At 36.2% G+C, this 19,592-nt stretch overlaps 1 protein-coding gene across 2 annotated transcripts in view; it reads right to left on the bottom strand.

Moving 5' to 3' along the window:
• LOC106874539 (guanine nucleotide exchange factor subunit RIC1) overlaps positions 1 to 19,592 on the bottom strand; it is a 245,149-nt gene that overhangs the window by 224,683 nt on the left and 874 nt on the right. The window lies entirely within an intron of this gene.

The following is a 19,592-nucleotide window of genomic DNA, read 5'->3' as shown; positions in this document are numbered from 1 at the left end:
GTATAAATTACGATTAAACCGGATGAAATATGTCACAGGGAATAACATTTTTATGACCGCCCAGCAGTAACTCTATTGAGCTGAATAGACGTCAGTGATTGGTTGAAATTACAGAAATACGACGACTTTAACATGGAATAACTTGCGAATTCCTTTTTTTTGTTAAGAAGACTAAGAGTAAAAGATGTTTTATATGACACATTCTACCAGTGTCCCAAGTTTCAAAGTGTTTCGTTAGTGTTTCGTTAAGAAAATACTGGCGCCCCCGTTTTAAAATAGATCCCATTGCTCAATATATCCTATCAGATTTTAGATGTTAGTACAGTGGTTCCCAACCTTTTCACTACCAAGGACACCTTTATTTCAAATGAATTTTCCCACGGACCCCAAGATATTGAAAGGTCTGTCAGCTTAAGATGTTTGTGGATCCCCAAGGGTCCACAGACCACAGGCTGGGAACTACTGTGGCAGTATGTGATTCAATGAAAATTTAGCTGTTATTTCTACCAAGTTGAGTAACCAAGTAGAGATCCCCTCATTGGCTCATCTCCACTAGTAAAAACAATGGTGTCATAACAAAAATCTTACCCACCCAATGTAAACATTGGAAAATGGGTGTAATTAAAAAGATTTTCAAATAAACATGAGTAAGTTTAAGAAATGAGTATATCCAACAGCTGACATCAAATCAAGATGAAAATAAATAATTTTATTATAGTTATTTTGGAGTTCTGTAACCATGTTACAGAAGCTTGACAAAACTTTGATATTTCATAAGACAGTATCACTAAGAAATTAACAGGAAATGAAGGTAATAATTTTCTGTGTGTTCTTAAATAGACAAAATGACTTTCACAATATAACTGCTGCCTATGAAAAAAAAGTATGAACACGATAAATAACTATTTTCTCTCCTCTAAATATCCCAGGCTTTAACATTATACTAGAGTGTTATCTGTTATGTGACAGGCAACTTTGGAAATATAGTTTTGCCACCATGAGTTATATTAGGAAACATGGCATAGATACAATAATTATAATTTAAGTTTTATCAAATTTTTTGGTGCTCAAACAAAATTATGAAATGAATACTAATTTTCAAATGAAAGTATTAATTAACTTAAAATAAAACAAATTTCTCATTTGTAATACTCCTTCCATGATTTCATTATCATTTACTCTTCTGTCTTTATGACTCTTTTCCATTTTGTATGTGCATGTGTTAGTCTGTGTAGCATTCTTTTACTCATTGCCTGCCATTAAGCCTAGTATGTGCACTCATCCTTCCACCTCTTATACTCTCTCACTCTTTTACTTGTTTCAGTCATTTGACTGCAGCCATGCTGGAGCACCACCTTTAGTCGAGCAAATCGACCCCAGGACTTATTCTTTGTAAGCCTAGTACTTATTCTATCGGACTCTTTTGCCGAACTGCTAAGTTACGGGGATGTAAACACACCACCATCGGTTGTCAAGCAATGTTGGGGGACGAACACAGACACATAAACATATACACACACATGATGATATATATATATATATATATATATATATATATATACATATATACGACGGGCTTCTTTCAGTTTCCGCCTACCAAATCTACACACAAGGCTTTGGTCGGCCCGAGGCTATAGTAGAGGACACATGCCCAAGATGCCACACAGTGGGAATGAACCTGGAACCATGTGGTTGGTAAGCAAGCTACTTTGTTCTCTCTCCTTCTTTTTGTATGATGTACAGCATGGCTGGAGAACCAACCAGCCCGTATTTATATTGGTTATTTTAATATATAAAGAAATTATTACTACAAATATTGTCACTTGATTCCTAATAAGACAAAACTGTGCTGAAACCTAAGAAATGCTATGAGAAACGTACAAACACTTTAACCTAAATTCTGAGATATCCAACCTTGTTAAGTTAGCTTGTAGTTCTTCAATTCTGGGCACAGCCATGCCAGAGGATGCTTTTCTGCATCACACAGCTAGCAAGCTCTCTCCCGATTTTCAGCAAAGTTATCTGAGTGTTTCATAAAAATTTTCTTACAAACTTGGGAGAATCTTCCTCCATTACCACTCAGCCAAATGTTTCTACAAATAACAGCCCCGCTGTAAAATCTCTACACATATTGCTCTCTCTACCTCCACATTCAACAAAAGCCCCTTTCCAATACATCACCTCTGATCACTCCTACCTAACAAAGAAACCCATCCTAATAGTGTTGCATCCACTACACTAGGTGTTCAAGAGTTAGCTTCTATCTTCACAAAACTTTCCTGTCTTTCTCTGCAGGAATTTTTCTTAATCTATATAAATGCATTAATTTCCAATTCTAAGAAGAGTACAGTTTCAAGGATGGTAGAAACAGTTGTAAACAACCACCCCTCATAACTTTCTCTTGCTCTCTCCACCAGTACAACTTCCACATGAAAACTTGTTCTCCTATGTCACTAACCAGTTACTTCTTACACCATTGAGAATTTCAATGAAAACAATATTGCACTTAATATCAGTAAAGTTTTTGACAATTTACAGTATGGTAGCTAGTAGCTATATAGTCCACTTATTGATTTCATCCTCTCATCAGGAGTTGCTAATCAGACAGCACCATTGCAGCATGAGCTGACAAGGTTCACTCCAATCCACACTATTAGCTATGGTGTAGATCAAAGTTCAGTTAAGTTTCCCAAAAATCTTTCTAAATATTAGTGACCTAGTTGTTGTCATGTCTAGCAGTACACATTCCAATGCATACGAAACCATTTTTTCACTTTTCAAATACCTTTTTGCATAGAGGCATCATCTACCCACATCAACATACCAAACTTCTAGTAATTTTGTAAAAAGACACTTTGGAAACCTTCTTAAGTGAGGACATAATAACCGTGTTTCAACAGAACCAAGACAATAACTACACATTCCATCGAAACAGTCTTTTACCATTCCTCTGCACAAAAACAAACAAAACACAAGATATACTTCTCAATGTAATCATTTCTCATGGCACCTTATATTTAATATTGATAAAATGTATCCCAAACACTAAACTTTCTCTTTAGGCCCAGAAACAAGTTCACTCTTCATTAGTTGCCAACTCTATAAGATTCATATGAGATTACGGCTCACGTACCTGGTATTTTACTGCTGTTGTTGCTGTTGCATACACAAATATTCTAGATAACTTCTAGAAGTAGTTCATTCAACCAATGGACAAATACTGACCACAATGCTACAACCACTGACATGGTTTCTTGTTTTCTTCTGCTATTAGTACTACAGCCACTGCTTGTCTGAACAAGCTAGCTCAATGTTACTTCTCTGGTTGCACACTAAACTTTATTCATTCCTTCTTCACCAAGATAGCAACCCTCTACAACCCAACATTTTTCTTGCAGATGTTAAACTACAGAACATCTAACTGGATATACCATAAATCTCAGCAGATTGAGAAGGCCCGCAAAAGACATAGCCACAACTCATCCTCCTCCTTCTGACTAACATAAAAGAAACCAAACACCTTTCACTTCACAACTAATATAAAAAATAGGTGGTGTGAATTATCAAATCTTTTCTCTACAAGTGATCGCCATCTATAACTGGTTTCAGTAGCAGGATGGGATTACTGTATGAAGGTTCTCTAAAGGAAAGATATGAATGTCATAATCTCCCATTTCCATCCCAAGATCTTATGGTAATGAAACTTCACTAACAGTATGTGTGTTAGAGAGAGAGGGAGATATTTTATAAATAATGTGAATGATCATCACCACCACTGTTAAGTGGTTAGCCATGTGTCTATGATATTATCATCAATATGCAAACTTCACAATCACTGTGTAAGTGTGTAATGATTGTGATCAATAATGTATGCATATGACCATCACTGTGAATGGGTATGTGGTTTATGATCATTACAATCAATAGAGAATGCTTATAATCATTATCATCACTGTATGTGGGTGTCGGGATAAATACTGTTAACAAATGTCAAGCACAGAGACATAGTTTAGAAAAATACCATAATACTTACTACAAATATACAAGATTGATTTGTGGGTCCCACAATAGAGAATAAATTAGTTGAGAAGTTGAAAGGAAGACTATTTCAGTTGTAAGAGCAACATGTAATTTATCAGTGTCCGTATGTCTATGTACCATTATCAGATGTGTACACAATTTATACCTGAATGCATAAGGAGTTATGAATATACATACATCTATACATAAACATATATAACGGGTGAAGAACCCGTTTGGTCATGAATGACAATGGGAATACACCTAGAAAATTCCCCTCAGAGGCACAAGTCCAGGCAAGGTTGTTTGTGGAAGACCAGCAGTTGCCCATGCATACAAGTTCCCCCACTCCACACCATTGATGTTATCCAAGGGAAAGGCAAAGGCCAATACAGCTTGGCACCAGTGGTGTTGCAACACATTTCTACAGCTGAGTGAACTGAAACAACATGAAATAAAGTGTCTTGCTCAAGAACACAACACACAGCCTGGTCCAGGACATCAAACTCACAATCTCACAACTGGAAGCCCAGTGCTCTAACCACTGAGTCATATGCCTTCACATAAACATATAGACATCTATACATAAACATACATGTACACATAGTTACATACATATGTATATAAACATATTTTTAAAGATATATATATATGCATGATGTACATGATTGTTGCAATTAGTTTGTATGTATATGGCAGGGACACACACAAACACAGAGTATACACAAACAGCAACAATGTGAAAATATGATTTACAATCATCAATAGTAAGTACACAGAGCTTATAATAAAATCATCACTCATGTGCGCACACACACATACACATGCATTCATTCATTCAGACTTAAAGCTGCACCAAGCCAGTCCACTCTGAAATTCATGTACCTTACACATACTTCAAACGTATTAAGAAAATCAGGTTCTCAACTAGCACAGAAAATGCAACAGCAAGTGTGGCAGATTAATGAATATTATGATATGATTAGATGTTGTTACCAGCAGTGGTTTGGCAGTAACTGACCGACATGAAGTCACTCACCAACACACTCCTCCAACCTCAGCCCCACACATATGATGTCTTCTCTCTCTCTCTCTCTTTTCTATTACTGCAATGGGTTGCTGATCCTCAGCACTAACTATACACCACCATTTACCTTTTGTTGATCATCAATAACAAAAGGCTGCATAAGAATGTTATACTTAGGCGCAGGAGTGGCTGTGTGGTAAGTAGCTTGCTTACCAACCACATGGTTCTGGGTTCAGTCCCACTGTGTGGCACCTTGGGCAAGTGTCTTCTGTTATAGCCTCGGGCCAACCAAAGCCTTGAGTGGATTTGGTAGACGGAAACTGAAAGAAACCCATCGTATATATATATATATGTGTGTATATGTTTGTGTGTCTGTGTTTGTTCCCCCAACATCACTTGACAACCGATGCTGGTGTGTTTACGTCCCTGTAACTTAGCAGTTCAGCAAAAGAGACCTATAGAATAAGTACTAGGCTTACAAAGAATAAGTCCTAGGGTCGATTTGCTCGACTAAAGGCGGTGCTCCAGCATGGCCGCAGTCAAATGACTGAAACAAGTAAAAGAGTAAAGACTAAAGAGTTATCAACCAGGCATTACATACACCTTTTCAATACATTGAGTTAAAATACTCTAACAAGAAGCTAACTTATTGGTATGTTCTTCAGACTCCAAAATGTGCTGAGTTCATGCATATTGAAAGGATGACTAAATTATGTATTCTTGCTAAGACATCTACAAGGGGGTGCTGAAAAGTTCTTGGCTTTAAGGGTACTGCAAAAGGCCTAGTTGGAGGCCCTACCTTCTAAGTACGTTTATAGAGCTTAGAAAAACTGAAGGACTACAATAAGTGTGTGAATCTGAGAGGGGTTGTGTTCAATAAAATCATAATTAACTGATCCTCCTGTATTTTCTTTTACCCAAAGCCAGGAACTTTTCAGTACTTCCTTGTAGATCACATCTAAAAGGAAACAATTTTAGCTGACTATCAAAGATCCAATCACTAACATTCTACAAAATTTAGTGCAGACTTTTCTCTGCTTCTTTTACTTCGATTACAATGACACATGCTCCTCTGAATTCGCTAGCTGCATGACACTTCCATCAAATGAACCTTCTGCTAGTTATTCTACTTGGTTTAATCCCCCAAATTCATGTTAAATATTTCTTTTATCTCACTACTCCATAACCATAGCTACATCACTAAGAAACTTAACTCACTAACTAGAGGTATCTTCAGGCTCCAAATTCCAAACAGCAACTAATTTGACCTCATCTCTCCAGAAGGGCCTGTAAAAGTCATAAATTATGCATTATGCACCTCATTTGACTAAATTAGTGTGTGTGCATGTGTGTGCGTGTGTGTGCATGTGCTATACCATCATAAACATCATATAGTAATCATATAGTAAACACCATCCCACATCATCAATAAACATACAGTTCATATAACTAGTAATAAGTATGTATACAAAGCAATGGGGGGAGCCTCTACATAGTCACTCAACCTGCTAGAAATAACAATAGCCCTCAAATTATATCTTACTGTCATATAATAATATCAGGATATGGTTATGCTTGGAATGTCTTTGATCAGACCTGTTCTTTCAGGATTGATCTGAAGCTGAGCAGCAACAAATAACAAGTACATTTCTATGCTACAGTGCTGTAGTGTGGAAATATATATTATTATATACATTATTATATTATGTGCTATTCAAAAACAGTATCAAATGAGTTTGTGAATATATATAGCCAATATCTCAATCATCAACTCTGTCTGTCTTTCTGTCTGAGAGAGGGGGGGGGCAGAGAGTGAATAGTTAGTGTTGACTTTGTAACACTGTGTATTATACAGCAACAGAGATTTGATATCCATCAGCAAAAGTATATACAGCCACAGATTATATATACATTAACGCTCACAGTTACAACCGCACCTACAACCAGATGACCATTTACCCATACAGAGATGTATTAATAGATCAAGACATTATTGTCATCTAAATACAGTTAGTATAATGTGTAATTATGTATAAGGTAAAAAAATGTTAACTTTGTTGCAGAAGAGAAATGTATGTTTTAAGAATAGGTCTTATAGAAATGGCCTCATGACACTGGGAATGTTAGTTCTCAGTGACTGTCTGCAATACTCATTTAAAAAAAAAAATCTATTCCCCTCTTTCTATCTTTCTTTCTTAGTTCCTTCCACCCCACCATTCATCCAGCTGGTAGCAATGTTACTGCTATACAAGAAGAAAGATATATGTTTTAGGAATAGTCTCCAACTTGAGTCACATGGGAAACAGATTAAGCAGCAACATAGTCTATCATTTTTTCAATAAGATTCTATATTCTTTTAATGAGAGGATAAATTATGTAAAGATGGATGGTGATGATATGTTGATGTGTCACATGCAACACACAGTAAAAGAAAATACATCCAATATTTTTTAGTACAGTAACAACATAATACAGGAGATATACATCAACACAGAACTTCCTCGTTACCAGCCAAACAGGAAAACAGTGAAATAATTGCAACACTGACAGTTATTGTGCTAAGCATATTAATCCTAAACATTCAGAGTAATCATGCTTTGATCACATCCACTTTACTCTTTCTTACAGCTATGACTACCAAAATTTATAAACATTCAAAGACAATATGCTATAATACATAATGTACCTAAATTAACAAACAATATTCACCAACACAGTAATCTAGACACAAATGATCAATTTACATGACACTACAAAAAACACCTCACGATAGAGTTCACATGTACCAGTATGAAGTACTTATGGATTTCCCACAAGCCAAATATTTAGCACTGTGCCACAGTTCTGCTCAAAATCAGCTGGCTGATTCACACTAGAAAACTAGTGGACTATGTATATTGTTTTTATACTGCATTACCAGATACATACACACACTTAGAGAGTGAGTGAGCATAAACACATGTGAGAAACACCTCATTAAACCCTACACAGTTTAACCAGTTATCAGTTGAATGAAATCTGAGCTAATAGAGTAGCTGTTAGTGCTGACTTTTGCCACTATCTTTGATTATACCAAGCAACAAAACATTTACTTTGTTCCTGAGTACTAAGTGTTATTCTCTTATTGCATGTGAATAAATTTGTATAGGAGATGGTTATTATTCCCTTCAAACTTTTCTTTTGTGACCTCAGAAATGACATTTTGAAATCTGTCTTTTCTTAAAAACATTTCAGATAGATTCAGTACTGAGTAGCTGACAGAGAATTTCCAGCAACTTTCTAGAATTTCTAGATTTTTCAACTTTCCAATAATAAATAGTAATATAAATACAGTGACCACCAATAGAACTCACCAGTTTTGTTTAGGTCTCAATGCCTAAATGAATAAGCTTATCTGCATGTACCAGCAATGATGTCAAGAGACTGCAAGTATCTGGCAGACACATTGTGCTGTATCTGTGACCACTTTATCAAAACATGAACACAAAAGTACCCTCTGACCACATCCACTAAAATGTGAGAGACTTCAAGGCTGTCAGGATCAAGACAAAACAAACACCTCACCTCATTTTACCAGCAAACATTTCAAAATTAAAAAAAAACTCTGGAAGGTAAGATGGACAATTTTTGCTTGCTTGAATAGTGGAATTTTATATTGCAAAAGAAAATATTTGGAATATTTGGAATTTTTTTTTTTTTTTCGGTTTCCAGTGTTACAGAAAAGATATATCAAATATAAAATGTTGCAGGAACCACCAACTCATTACACAAAGGAAAAATAAATTTATTTGTTCTTAATTTTATTTTGTTCTTTTGCAGAATAATGCAGGAAAAAAAAGAGAACCATGAAGTTTGCTATCTCATGATTTGAGCAAGAATTCATTGATCACTCAAGCAATTCCTACTTCTGCATGACTTGACTTTCCCAAATGTTGGGCTAACAAGAATGCATGTGCTACCATACATCTAGACTTTCCATAACCTATCATCCCAGGGCTACACTACTCTAAGCTCACAATACTCGTTCTACCAAAAAGAACATAGCTGTCTTCAATAGAGAGAAACAAGTCAGAACAGGAAGGTGCTATATTATATAAATGACAAGTTCAGAAATGTAACTAAGGAACAAAGCCATACTGCCCCAACCAAAATGACTGCAGAGACTTGATCTCATAAATCCAATGCCAAAGTTTTGACAATCTTGGCGCAAATATTAGAACTGATTAGATGAAAATCTGCAAGCCACAAGTCAGAGGAAACATCACCTGAGTTATTCAAGGATCTTCATTTATCAAGATGAGCTCTACAACCAAAATTTGACCAAAATATAGTTTGAGGCAATCAGGATCACTTGTAACCAAAGTCACACTTCTTTAGAAGCTTCAAAGCCATAGTGGGACAAAAAGTGTCTTTTCACTGAGAACATTTAGTGCATGTCAGAGAAAAATACAGATGTGTTGAGCCTTTACTAGATACCTTGAAGTATGAGGAGTATGGCTGGGAAATTATCAGGGACTTCAAAATGGGGACATTCCTGATGGTTCTTCAAGGCAACTTCATGAAATTTTCTTGCAATATTTGCCTTTAGAACAATAGGGACTCCGTGTCACACTGTCAAAAATGTCACTGACTACAACAGACCAAGTTCTCTGTAGAGGGGAACAATATCAAATATTAGTGAACCTTTGGAGGATGTTACTTCAAATTCTGGGCATAAAATAGAGATTTATGAAACAATTTGTCATGGCTCTTGTCTTGATAAGCAGTTAGCAATCTTTAAGTACCTTCACAATTTCTTCTCTGTCTGTAGCAAAGATCAGAACAGGTGTGTGTTTTGAACTCCAGATAAGATTCTGAAGTGCATGGAATTCCCCAAGATGCCCAGTAGGAAGGAGGAAGTAATTTCCTATGCAATGACAACAGAGAAAGGCAGAAAACTCCGCAGAGCTGGTTGAGACTCTGGTGAAGAACTACAGCAAAATGGGCTGCAGGATGTCCCTAAAAGCCTATATTCTTTATGTTCCTCTTGCTAAATCCAAGGAGAAAACCGGAGCATGCTCAAAGGAGCAGAGAGAGCATTTCTATTACAATATAATGGACTTTGAATGTGGATACTAAAGAACATACAAGGAAAATATGATTGGAGTCTTATATTTGAGGGATGATACATGAAAGTGATCTATGTTGCAGATCTCAAAAAAACTATATACTTCTAAACTTTTATATAACTAAAGTATAAACACATTTAATTTATATATTTTCTTTTTTCTGACCTTATGTCCACTAGGAAATAGGTAAATAATAGCCATTTTTCATACTTTTTCAATACCAATACTTAGCAAATAACACTGAGTGTGCTAGGTGAGTGCTGCACACCCACCTAAGATTGGAAACTGATCTCCCTGCAACTTTTCATCTATAGTACTTGTATAGGATTATTTCTTATTTACTTTCACACTCCCCTCTAATAAACAGTACATTTTTGTGGCAAGAAGTTGAATGTATAATTCACTGAAAATTTATTGATTAACTGATTTCTCAAAAATAATTCTGTTCTAATGGCTTCTTTATATAATCTAGCAGTGATTTTGTTTTCAAATTTAATAATACACACTCAGAAGCAATATTTAAGTCAGGTCAAAGTAGCATAAAGCAAGAATGTGTATTTTTAAGGAATACATATGGCATACTTGCAGATTTGGCATAATAGTACAGTGGACACCATGACAATAACTACCATATGTTGTGTTCCCTTGCTATATCCACGGATATTTCAGTGATTAGGAATCTTTCAGCTTTGTATTTTATATCATAGTCTCATGAGAGAGAAATCATCTAAAGAAATGTGTGGCCCTGTCTGCAAACCAGAAACTGGAATGTATAAGGAAGTTACAGGCTTGTGCTTTGATGATAAAGAGTTTGTAAAAAGTATGGTGTGAAAAGTAAACAGTTTGCAGACATATGCATGGTTATTTCATTTGAAATATAATGTTGATGTAAATGCTAAATCATTATTTGTTGGTACAAGGAAGCATATGTGAATTTCAAAACATATCAATGTTGAAAAGACACTGATGAAGTAGTTTAACCATCAACAATCCAAGGGTAACAACATCCAGTTTCACAGCTAGTGACAGGTAGTTATGGTAATTTAGAAATCACAATGAAATGGATAATGAAATTGCCGAAGATGAAGCAAGGAGCACACAAACCAAAGAAACTGAATCATTCAAGAAAAAAAAAAATGACTAAGTTGAGAAGGCCCCTAATTTGCTCCATGTATAAAGGAAATGCAATTGAGCTGTACTGGCTGTACATTAACCAAGCTTTTAAAATGGAACCTCCACACCAGGTTGTAAATTAAATGAGGAACATTTTTCAGCATAGTACTGTGCCTACAGAGACAACTTAGAAATTTATAAAGTTATGGTCATGGGAAACTAGCACATCATGAGACTTGAAAGACATGTAGCATACTTCTCTCTCTCTCTGTTATATATACATGAGTGCGAACGTAGTGGTTAACAGCTAGTCTTCAGCCGCATCTTTGGACCCTGTTGTGCTCACCACTCTGATTGGTTGGTATTGGCATATTTTTGTCTCTTGTCCTAACTCGCGCCAGGGTGCAACCCAACCAATCGCAGCCTTCAGATAAGGTCTCGTGGGACAGTCTTTCTGAACCCCTGTTTGAGCCAATGGTATCTTATAAATAGCTAGCTGTTACAGCGTCTCGGTTGTCAGTCTGGTTCTAGACCTTCTGGGGTCTAGCCGCTGACCTCAGAGCACACAGCCAGTTCCAGAGACGACACGTCACAGCTTCATTGGAGATCCAACACTTTGCTCAACTGTTTACTGCAAAATCCTTCGTCGCCACCACCAGCGTCTACACCAACTTCTCTACGTACACACCAACCAGCAACGCTTGCACAACTTTCTCCACGCTGTTTGTGAAATGCTTCACCATGGTTAACAGCAAATACAAACTGCGAGAACTCCTGTACCAAGTAACCAGCCGCAGCATTGAAGCCTCAACTTCTCATGACATGTGTCTCTTCGGCTCTGCCTTGCCGCCACAACTTCTTGGTTCAGCACTTCAACTACAGTGTACCATTGGATACGAACTCGTATTTTCCCATCCTTGTGCCTGGACTTTCTTCTAATGTTCTTTTCTATACTCCGTATTTCTTGCACACACATACATGTTTGTATACACATACATCCAGTTTATATGACGGCCTGTCTATTATTGTGTTTATTATGTTACACTCACACACACACAGACATACAAGTTGACATATCAATAAAACCTTTCTCTTAAATCTTTCACCGGTTGTGTCTCTCTTTTCCTTCTTGGCACTTATACTCATTTAACCTTCATTTCGTTGTTTTATATGTGTCGAGCGTGCGATGCACTGGTCACATGGCCGTCACAGACATAATGCACTATCTGTCAGCATGTTATCCTAATAAATTGTGATTTAACATACACATTTTTAATGAGCAAGTTTTCTCACATTTCATTCCTATGGTAACAAGCTGTCCTCAAATCTTCTACTGATGAGGAGAAAGCACTAATGGTGAAAGAAAAGGATGATCTTAGAGAAAAAGGATAAGAACAAAGAACTCTCAGTAGCATCAAGAACTACAACCTCAAATCCTGTATTATCCAATTTAGCTGCATCATAGAAACCACTGAAGACTACCATTCTAACCAACAACCAGAAAAAACTTTTGGGTGACATGGCAGTAGGATACGTTTTTGAAGTATATGAGACAAAGGATTTTCATCATATACTCCAAAGGACAGGCAAAATAGATGTCGCAAAAAATGTCAGAACCTGGCTAGGAGACAAAATTTTAACTTGGATATTACATGCTAACAGAAAAAGAAATAATGAAAGAATTTCTTGTTGGTAACAGCAGAGATTGTGAGGATGGAGATGAACTATCAAATTCTGATATATGAAAATCCTTTGTCATTTTATAAACTAACTCATCAACAGAAACTAATGTTCAGAAATATTATCAACATCTTGGAACCTTAAAAAAACTCATTATCTAGAGACAGCATCAGCAAGGTAAGCTGAAACTCAACTCTTTCTTCAAACCAGTTTGTCCCAAACCTGCCACAGTTGATAAGCCCACTGATGATGTTGACTTAGGCCCTCCTCAGTCATCTCAGAAGTGAGGACCAAAGGAACATCAGGACTGCACTAACTCACATTGACAATCTGCCTCTACCATATCAAGCTCATCTATCATTTTCCACATGTAAATGAAGTTAACAATTTACAATATTAACTTTTTTAATTTTTGCATACTTTAATGTTAGATATTTCATAGAGTATATATTTTTAAGTGTTATATAATTATATGATATTTACAGTATTTCCTGCATTTATGTTACTGTCTATCAGATTTATCAAGTCTGATCCAAACCAACCAGCCCACTAGTGCAGAACATATCCTGGTTTCCTTAAGCAATTCACTTAAGCAATTGAGCGTACAAAACTACTCCTGAACAGGATGCCGGTCTGTCACACAGTTTGTCAGCTATTGCTAATGTTCATTTTAGCTGAGTGGACTTGAGCAGTAAGAAATGAAATGCCTTACTCAAGAACACAATATGTGACCCAAACTAAGAACAGAGCCCACAACGTACCAATAGTGAGCACAACCCTCAAATCGCTATACCACACAATAGGTTTATCAGGAACAGTACATACCTTTCCAAAATCATATATGTATGCGATATTAACCCCTGTTCTCAGTTTACTTGAACATTCAGTTAAAAACAGAAACTCTTCCTCCTTATTAGTATGGTTTGGCTATGATCATATAAAACACTCAAAATATAAAACTTTAAGAATAAATATTATCAATGAATTATAATAATGATTAATGATAAATACCAATTTGCTTCATTTGGCTGAACTAGTCAAACAAATAAGATCAGAAGAGGGGCTGTAACCCTTTAGCATTTAAACTGGCCATATCCAGCCAAAATATTCTACCGGTTTTTTTGCTCAAACTGGCCAGATTTGACCTCTCACATTTTATTTCTTTATTGCCCACAAGGGGCTAAACATAGACGGGACAAACAAGGACAGACAAAGGGATTAAGTTGATTACATTGACCCCAGTGTGTAACTGGTACTTAATTTATCTACCCCGAAAGGATGAAAGGCAAAGTCGACCTCGGTGGAATTTGAACTCTGAACGTAAAGACAGACGACATACCGCTAAGCATTTCGCCCAGCGTCTAATGTTTCTGCCAGCTCACTGCACATCTACTTGGCAATGACATACTAAAAACTACAATCACATCATCAAAATTTCAAAGCTATAAGATAATATATATTTAATTCAAAACAATATAAGTAAATAAGTATTACTTTTGGCAGAATAATCTGAGTGCTAAAAGGTTAGTGTCAAGACTATGAAAATAGTCTAGACTATGAAAATAGTCTAGACTATGAAAATAGTCTAGACTATGTTAGGGGCTGAACCTCTCTGATTATGAAGTTTCAGTTCCTAAAATTCTACAAATAAAATGGAATTATTTATAAATATGTATAAATGTTGCAAGGAGTTGAAGGAGAGAGTTGAATAGAAGAGATGCATACATGGTCTGATCATGAAATATCCAGACTATTGCCATAGTAATGAAGCTAAAGCATGCAGGTGAATGCTGCTTGGCATAAATTGACCTTGACCTCTGCTGTGCATACACACTAAGTTTTAATGTTCTAGCTCACTTCTGCTGTTTACAGCAGTGCTTGGAAGGAAGGTGTGTAGTGTGTGATCATCACATTGACCATGGCAAAGAAAGATGAGCAGAGAATTTGTATCAAATTTTGCCAAAAGCTTGGCGATACCTACTCAGAGGCCTATGCAAAGTTTTTAAAAAGTTCGCATGGTTCTCGAGACAATCAAGGAGACCTTGTGCAACTGAAACCCGAGTGTCTTTTTGGTCAGCTGAAGGCAGTTTTGGCACAAACTTGGCAGACATGCATCTCATATCCAAATCTTCAGTAATAATCAACTGAACTGAACAGTAACTAATCTGCACATCCTCCGATAACCCATGGATGATGTGTGTGTGTGTGTGTGTGTCTGTGTGTGTGAGTATGCGTGTGTGTGTGTGTGTCTTCCCTTGTCTGGAAATTATGTAACATAAATGAGCATCTCTATCATACAGGCAGTATCCCTCATTTCCAATAATCCATGAAAACATGTTCATCCTTGGAGAAATATTATCTTACTTGGAAACAGGAAGAGTATCCAGCCATAGAAAACCAGCCTCAATGAATATACTCTGACCCATGCAAGCATGGAAAAGTAGATGTTATGATGATGAGGAGGAGGAGGAGGATGATAACATTTATAAAAAACAGTCATTTGGCACAATCCTTACATCAGTTTTAGTATTCTGTGTTCCAACCCCACCAAGGCCAACTATGCTTTCGTCCTTCCAGAGTCAATAAACAGAGTACCTGCCAAGTACCAGAGTTGATTCTTCTTCTTCTCTCAGAATCAGCTACACTGCACTAGAGTTTTGAGGGACCACTCTCAATGTTCTTTTTCTTCAAGAAAAGATGAGGGTTGAGTCAGAGGCTAGCAATTACTTCTTGTTAAGCAAGCCCAGAAACCATTGAACATAGCAGGTGTAGATGGACCCATGTGCTGTACAGTACTGAAGTGGTTAAAAATAAAAAACATTCTTTACAAGTTAGTTGGTTTTCAATTATTGATATACATTAAATCTCACACAGGATGCAGTTGAAAAATAGTCGGTTAATTTACAATAAAATCCTCATTAAAAAAAAAAAGGAATATACATAGCCCTAAGGAAGGAGAGAAATATTAAAAGAAAAATTCCATGGGAGAGGGAAGGAAAACAAATCAGAGAAAAGGGTCATGGGTTTTTTTGCTTGTTTTTTTTTCAACCTCCATTCACAGGAAGCTACAGAGTTTTAAAGGAAGACAGAACTATCACTCCAGTTCTTGTAGATGTAATAAACAGAAGATACGTTTGGTACTAGACACGTGTTCAGTTTCAAGAAATTAATTTGAGCTAATATGACTTTTATCAGAATTGTAAAGTCTATTTAGTTTCAGCTAGACTAATGCAATGAAAATAATGCATATTTAGCAAAAATACAGACAAAATGCTAAACAGTGAAAAAAAAAAAAAAAAAAACATAAGGAATTACTTGGATTACAAAATTTTCCTGAGTAAATATCTCTGAGAATGATAACATAATAAAAAGCTAATTCTATAAAGCGTAAAAGTATTTTACCATTATTCTCATTCATTCTTTAAAATGACTTCTCTTAAGAAAGACATTCATACCATAATTCTGTATTTTGTTTTCCATTATTCTGAATGCCTATGCATTTACACATCTTTCTATCCAATGCCACAAATATGATATGATGGGGATATAGCAATTGAATTTACATGACTAGCTCCTATTTTATTGAGAGATGAATGAATAAGTCAACCTCACTTAGATTTGAACCCAAAAGTGAAAGGAATATATGACAAAATATTTAATTCATCATTCTACTGTTTCTGTAACTCCAGTACTCTAATTAATAAGGCCACAGAATTATAATGGGGAGGGATTTAGTCAACTGAAAAGCATGTAGTGAGATGAAGAGGAATGTAGCTGAATTATATGACATAGATACAACACTGATTTTCCAGAAACTTTGGTTCCAAAGCCTTTCTAGATAACTGATTTTTCTGAATCAGGGATGGTTAGCACTAAGATAAAACAAATATTAAATTTATTTAATTAAATGAGATAAAGGTACTTGAACATTAATATTAATGATACAAGTTTATTAGTACTGTCCTGTATAAAGTAAATGTGAAACAGGGCTGCCCAGTAAACAAGTCTGGTAGCTGCAGAAATGTTAAGCTTTTGGTTCCAGACCATCAGTGACCAGAAAGTCGGTGTTGTACCTGTACTAGTATTTGTTTTGACAACTCAGCAGTAACAAAATGTTAACACCACACACGAATTAAACTCATGACTCCAGTGTTTAATTCATCTGTCCTGGAAAGATAAAAAGCAAACAGTATCCCCCCACCCGCCGTGGGCCTTTGAACTTGGATCATAGAGAAGAAGAATTAAATATTCTTAGGAGTCTAATCTGATGCACAATTCCACCACTTTCATAACTGATATAATTAATGATTTCTATCTTTGGCACAAGGCCACAAATTTGGATAAAAAGAAAATAACAATCAATTGAATCAATGACTTGTAATTAGTTTAAGAACCTTAGAGACATAACAAAATCAACCATAGCAGAATTTGAATACATAGTGTAAAGACAGAAGTAAATACTGCTTGACTACAGCACACAATCATTTCTGCCAATCCATCACCCAAAAAATATAAACTCTAAGGCACAAGATCAAATTTTAGAGATGGGAACAGTATATTAAACTGAGCCCATTGCACTTAATTATGCAATACATCATAATGTTTTAAAAATAAATTACCATCATTATTTTGGAGATATTGATGGGAAACCCCTCTCCAACTGGGTCACAGGAAAGCTATGTCAGTATCTGGAGAGGATGTCACCATCATATTGCTGGATACACTGGAAATCAAGATGGTAGTAACCAGTCTGAAAGAGTACCAGGAAGTGATGGAAACATGCACTACCTGGGACAAGTCAGTGAGCTTGCAGCTTGACACATGGAAAGCTAAGTCCATGTGGGACAGTGGTTTCTATTCCTGGACCACAGGTCCAGTTAAGGTGCCTGGGGTTTGCTGCAGATCAGATCTCCAGGTGAAGAATTTTTGTGAGCAAGGTGACCAGTCACACTCAGAAATGGGCTGAAAGACAACTGTCCCTGAAAACAACCAGAACTATCACAGACACACGCAGAGTGATGAAATTGTCCATCACACTCTTGTTTACTATCTGTGCATTGCTGATTTGTATTGTTATATTATGGCATACAGGATGGAGTCAGCTAGAAGTCAAGTCTATGAAAATCAACCAACCACCTTCTTTTAACAAGAGAGAGCAGGTAGTTTTCTTCTAACTAATGGTTATAACAAAGAAAAGTGAGTAATGGATGCTGTTGAAAGTTTTAAGGACAGAGTTATCCTTCTCATGCCAAGCCCTCATCAACTTCAAGTACCACTTTAGGAAGACGATGCTTCCCTCCAGTAAATCATAAAACACGTAAGAGTGGTGAAATTAGCATGATTAAATGGGTCTACTCTATGTGACTGTAGATCTGTGACAAAAACTGTGAAAAGACATTTGCATTCTGTGTATTAAGGTAGTCTGAGGGATGTTCCACATTACCCTGTACAGTTGCCCAGCTCCATTTGGGGTATCTTTCTACACAGCTATTTAGTGCTATTTATTATTATATCTATTGTTATAGTTGATTTCGCTCCTTTAATTGATGTAAATCCTCTCCACTGTTTGTTTTCTATTGTATTCAACCTTTGTACTATCCCCATTTTATCTTATACCCGAATTTTTCATTGTCAGAAGGCACTATCATCTTACTTATGACCGGTATTTGTCATTCTAGAATCAAATCTAAATTCTCATTAATAATAATCATTATCCCCATATCCATCATTATTGTTACTGCTCCTGTTAATACTGCTACCGCTTCCATATTATCATTGTGGTCGTAGTCATGGTCGTTATTCTTTCTAATAAAAGCAGCTGATCCAGATTGTCAAGTCAAGCAACTACATAACATCACCAGGAATGTGGGATGTAATGTCGATGGGGAGGGAGAGATAAGACCAGTACAAGTTGTTCATTTCAGCACGAAACCGACCACTTCAGGCACACTGTGTATACGTGTAAGTTATGAGCGTATGGGTGAACGTGTGTGTGTGTGTGTGTGAATGTGTCTGCGTTTTACAAATATGTGGCGACTAAACAATAATCCAAAAAGACTCTTCCAGCTGCTTTGTTATTATTTGTGCTTTCTTCCATGCCATGGTGGCAAGTGAGCGACGGGAAATACAGAGGTTGAAATTGGGCATTTCGTTCCTAGTAGGAAGTTCTTTTAAGTGGTTACAATGCGGTGCTAAACTGTCACCTGAATACCAGACTTCCATCACACGTGTTAAACTGTGTGAGTGTGTATGCATCCGTATGTGCGTAAATATCTGTCTGTTTCAATACAGAATGATATATGAATCGCTGGTAAGAATGTCAACTCTTCCGGTGAAGGAGAGGACCAAAGAGTTTGACAACCACTCACATCTTGAGAAAAGGAAGAACTTTACAAAACAATAACCATTTTTTTTTTATCATAACCCCGAAATAATTAAACTATGGATTTCAACAAAAACAAAATCTATATTTTACGTATTTTCATACGTAAAATGCCTGGCACATTGTAAACAGAAAAGAAATGAAAGAATAAGAAATAGATCTGTTTAATGTCAATATTGGCGTGGCAAGCTGTCTTATATTAACTGTATGTGTGTTTATATAAATATATATGTGTTTATATAAATATATATGTGTATATATA

The sequence above is a fragment of the Octopus bimaculoides genome, chromosome 10, assembly GCF_001194135.2.
Source record: "Octopus bimaculoides isolate UCB-OBI-ISO-001 chromosome 10, ASM119413v2, whole genome shotgun sequence".
Classification (NCBI taxonomy): Eukaryota; Metazoa; Mollusca; class Cephalopoda; order Octopoda; family Octopodidae; genus Octopus; species Octopus bimaculoides.
The sequence above is the reverse complement of the archived record's forward strand: the minus strand, read 5'-3'. Positions and strand labels throughout refer to the sequence as shown.